Source organism: Orcinus orca, chromosome 16 (genome assembly GCF_937001465.1).
Source record: "Orcinus orca chromosome 16, mOrcOrc1.1, whole genome shotgun sequence".
Lineage (NCBI taxonomy): Eukaryota > Metazoa > Chordata > Mammalia > Artiodactyla > Delphinidae > Orcinus > Orcinus orca.
Genome location: NC_064574.1, coordinates 73285382 through 73290740, shown reverse-complemented (window position 1 = coordinate 73290740; position 5359 = coordinate 73285382).

The following is a 5359-nucleotide window of genomic DNA, read 5'->3' as shown; positions in this document are numbered from 1 at the left end:
GAACATCTTTTCACGTGCCCTTGGGCCATTTGTATTTCTTCCTTGGAGAAAAGTCTATTCAGATCCTTTTTTGCCTATATTTTAATTGAGTTATTTGTTTTTTTTTTTATTATCATTGCACTGTAAGAATTCTTTATATATTCTGCAGACAAGTCACTTATCAGACATAAGATTTGCAAATATTTTCTTCCATTCTGTGGGTTATCTTTTCATTTTCTTGATAGGGAGTAAAGATAGCCCATAGACGAATCGTATGTTGGGCAAAAATATCCAGGTCCTAGTGTCCCTGTCATACGTATCATGGTCTGGGGCTGCCCAGTAAGACCCTGGCCTCAGTGTGAAAGCTGAGGCAGATCGTGAGATGCAGACAGCTGGAGGCTGACAGCTACCTGCACACCTGGCAGCTGAAGGACACATTCTTTCTTGAGGGAGATCCAACTATCACATCTCCATGGCTCCCAGCGCCTTTTGTTTTTAAAAGGATAATCCCATAAAATATATTTTCTTTCTCCTTTTTTTTTTTTTCTTTTTTTCAGAAGCAAGATGAGGAGAGGCAGTGTTTCTTCAGATAAAAACAGAGTCCTCAGCCTGGGTCCTGCAAGCCAAGAATGTCTGTAATGTGCCCTGGTGGGGTTCCCGGGATGAAGCAGTGTACCCAAGGGAGTAGCTCCGAGTGGCCCAGGGAGGCCAGATGCTAAACAGACCTGGAGTCCCAAACGTACCAAAGACCCTTGAGCACAGGTCCCTTGGAGCAGAATGTTTGAGAAACCTGCAGGCCTGGATTGTGGGTGAAGACGGAAGAAGACAGACAGACAGAACCAGCGTCAAGGGTGAAGCCAGGTTCTCTCCTAGGTGAGTGAGCCTGGCCTAGGGCCTGTGCTGTGGTGGGTAAAAGAGCCCCCACTTAAACAAGACACCATTTCCTGCCTCCTTTCCCACTGCTTCCTCTTATGTCTTCTCATCCTATTCTTCCCTAGTTTCATATCAATATACTGTTCTGTGAATTCATGGGGGTCACTGTGATCCCCCTTCAGAAACGAAGATCCCCTTTCAGGAATGAAGCACAAACTACCTCAGAGCGACCCCCATGGATAAGCCTCAGCCACCTTCAAGAATAGTAGCCTCAGCTGAGGAGAGCCACCTTACCCAAGGTCACATCCTCACCTCAGGCAGCCCTCATCTAAGGACTGACTGACATCAGAGGATAACAGTCAGGCCCTCTCACTCCACCTCCCACTTCAAACCAGCTCTGAAGGTTTGTCCCAGCCTCAGCTAGAAGCAGCTCAGGCTCGGGGCTTCCCTGGTGGTGCCGAGGTTAAGAATCCGCCTGCCAATGCAGGGACACGGGTTCAATCCCTGGTCCAGGAAGATCCCACATGCCACGGAGCAACTAAGCCCGTGTGCCACAACTACTGAGCCTGCGCTCTAGAGCCTGCGAGCCACAACTACTGAGCCCACGTGCCACAGCTACTGAAGCCTGTTTGCCTAGAGCCCGTGCTCCACAAGAGAAGCCACTGCAATGAGAAGCCTGCGCACCACAATGAACAGTAGCCCCCACCCGCCGCAACTAGAGAAAGCCTACGGACAGCAACGAAGACCCAACGCCACCAAAAATAAATAAATAAATTTATAAAAAAGAAAAAAAGAAGGAGCTCAGGCTCTAACAGAAACATCAGGAGATCCTGGCTACCCCTTCTCTCACTCCATCCTGCTCCACATCAAAGGAATCCCCCATCAGCATAGTTCTCCAGTCTCACAGCTTGGATTGGAATAGTCCATCCAAAGCTCTGGGCGAAGCCAAAAGTCACAATACATAGACGCTTAGAGCAGAAGTCTGTTCAAGGGGATGCTGAACACAAGAACTGGACTAGATGCTATTTGTGGTGCTCTGCAGATCCAGCAACACAGGAGTGGGTGAGGAGGAAGAGAGAAACATGCCACTCAGATTGTATTGCACTTCTCAGGTTGCTCTTCTGGAAAATTCAGCCCCAGGAAAGCAACCAGCCTTCTAGCTGTAAATCAATTTCAGTTATTTCTTCCTTTCCTCCCTCACTTCCTCTCCCTTCCTCTTTCTTTCTCTCTTCCTCCCTCACACCTTTCCTTCCTTCTCATTCTTTCTTTTTCTTTCTTTCTCTCTCTTTCTTTCCATTCTTCAAACAATTTTTTCCAAAGATAAAAAAAAAATACTTATTACAAACACCTTGGAACGCACAACAAAGTACTAAAATGGAAAGACAACTACCAAACAGAGATAATCACTAATAACATTCTGACAGTTCCTTCTGGCCTTATTAACATACAGTTCTTAAAAATCATAGATGAGGGGGGCTTCCCTGGTGGTGCAGCGGTTGAGAGTCTGCCTGCCGATGCAGGGGACACGGGTTCGTGCCCCGGTCCGGGAGGATCCCACATGCTGCGGAGCGGCTGGGCCCGTGAGCCATGGCCGCTGAGCCTGCGCGTCCGGAGCCTGTGCTCCACGACGGGAGAGGCCACAACAGTGAGAGGCCCGCGTACCGCCAAAAAAAAAAAAATCATAGATGAGGGACTTCCCTGGCAGTCCAGTGGTTAAGACTCTGCACTTCCACTGCAGGAGGCGCAGTTTCGATCTCTGGTTAGGATCCCGCATGCCACATGGCACGGCCAGAAAAAAAAAAAAAAAAAAAAGATGAGAACATATTTGAGGTAGACTCTTACAGCAAAGGATTCCCTCTATCCAAGCCCTGTTCTGATGCCCTCCCACACTGACTCTGGGCTTGGTCATCCCGACTGGCTCTGGCTAACGTTGATGTAAAGGCCTGGATCTAAGTCCTTTTTTCCCTATATATAAATACAAATATATATACACATATTACATATATACATATATATATATGACAAGTATACCCCAAATATTTATTCTCATCTGGGATCACACATTATTACAGGTTTGTTTTTTTTTGGCCGTGCCATGCGGCATCAATGTGGCATTGGTGCTGGTGCAGTAGTGGTCACAGTTGGTTTACATCCCTAGCATCAGTGCCGATGGGCTCAGTGCCCAGCAGTGGGAAGACTGGTTCCCTCATTAGGTCAGTTCTGCAACGTGTCTGGGCACTGTTCCTCGGAGCTCAGTGCCAAGGAGTTCTGAGAGTTCCCCAATGCTGACTGATAAATACCTTTTCTGTGCAGACAAGCTAGAGTGTGTTCTGATGTAACTGAGAATCTTGAATGACACACTGGGAAAAACTAAATTAGGGAAGAGATGTATCCAGAATGAACTGTATGTATTGTCTGGAGTCTAGAGGACCTTGATATTTAACGTGTGGTCCATGTGGACCAGTAGCACCAGCAGCACCTGGGAATTTGTTAGAAATACTTAATCTTACCTCTACTTCAGTCTTGCTAAATCCAAATTTTCATTATAACAAGATCCCCAGGGGATTCGTAAACACAGATTAAGAAGCACCGGTCTAGCAATTCCCAATGCTGCTGCACTTTAAAATCACTTGGGTACCATTTTAAACATTGATGTCCATTTACATCCTACATGACAACAATTGATTCAGGAAAGAGTCATCAGTGGAGCCAAAACCACGGGGCAAAATGTTGTTGGGGAATAGGTTTTCCCACACAGCTCAAAGAATTTCCCCACAGATGACTTACTAGTTATAAAGGGGGAAAAATGACCTTTACGGCAGAGAAATCTGGCAGACACTAGGCAAACAAGTGACACAACTTAACATCACAAATAATTAGTCAAAGTGACAGCATAAGCCTTCTGATAAGAACACGATATCACCTATGTAGAATTTCTGCCAAAAACTGATTAACCTGAATCTCATACTGCGGTGGCAAAAAACAGACAAATCCAAATTGACAATCTGAAGAACAGCTGCTCAGACTCTTCAAAAACTCGTCAAAGGGCTTCCCTGGTGGCGCAGTGGTTGAGAGTCCGCCTGCCGATGCAGGGGACACGGGTTCGTGCCCCGGTCTGGGAAGATCCCACATGCCGCGGAGCGGCTGGGCCCGTGAGCCATGGCCGCTGAGCCTGCGCGTCCGGAGCCTGTGCTCCGCAATGGAACCTTGTCAAAAAGTTTCACGGGAGTCTAAAAAGACTGAGAACTGTTCTAGATTAAAGGCAACTAAAGAGACATGATAACTAAATGCACTGTATAATCTCTAATTACATACTGACTTGAGGGGGAAAAGGCTATAAAGGACATTTTCAGGACAATTTTGGGGAAATCTGAATATTAGTAGAATTGTATCAATGTTAAATGCTCCAGCTGTGATAATTATAATGTGGTTTGTGAAATTAATTTTCTTAAACTCAGCTAAAATTGGAGTTGGGACAGGCCTGTAGGGGGAGCTCTCATGACCACCATGCATCATCAATTGCTCCAAACAGGAAAAGACCTCACCTACACCTCCCACCGGAAGGTGCCTCTACACTACTATCCAGCAGGGAGAAGAAGACATCTCTCTGCCCCGTGACAGCCCAGCTAATCAAAGACTAGCAGCCCAACCAATGAGAAGCCACCATACTTTGGACTCCCAGCTTCCTCCAATGGATTCTTTGGTTATCACAGACCCTCTCAACTCCCCACTTTTCCCCATAAAAGCAAGTTCCCCTTCCTTGTTCTCTGGATTTGCCTATGGTGTGCTGTAGTTCACACGTTCCAAATTGGAATTCCTCTGCTATCCCTAAATAAACTCACTTTTGCTGGTAAAATAGCTGGCTATTATATTATTAAAGTTGACATATTTGGTGTCAGAAGTGGGGTCCAAAGGAGGTGGACCTGAGAGATGATAGCTCCCAGAACTGAATGAGGTACCTGAACCAAGCCCTTTATGCTCATTGCTTCCGTGGGTCACCACCTGCTTTCAGTTTGGAGTCTCATCTTGGTTTCCAAGCTCCACTCTTTTTGCATTTTGAGCTCTCGGACTTCATTTGGGATCTGGAAAGGTTTTGTTCTTTCTGGCTCAAGGCTTCATCCTTGGTGAGTACTCAGTTGCTTTCTGGAGCATGGCAGTGAGGTCCTCTTTTGGGGACCAAGCTAACTGGGATATAAGATTTTGTTTTAGTCCTTTTGGAATCTGGGTTAGGACTCTAGCAACTTTCTTGGGTTTCCAGGAGAACTTAAGAAAATGAGACCCTGGCCATCTAAATGCTCTGAGGGCAGCCCTCCTTTGGGAACTCCAGCTGGTTTCATGTTTAAAAACTATGGGCTCCCCACATGCACATTTTTAATTAAGTGGACTGAGAAAACTAAAGGTAATTCAGAATTACAGTGGCCATTATGGGTAGTTTTCAGTCTTCCCAAACTCATTTTTTTTAATAAGACTAAATTGGAGGTCCATAGTTTTAAAATTAAACAAAACA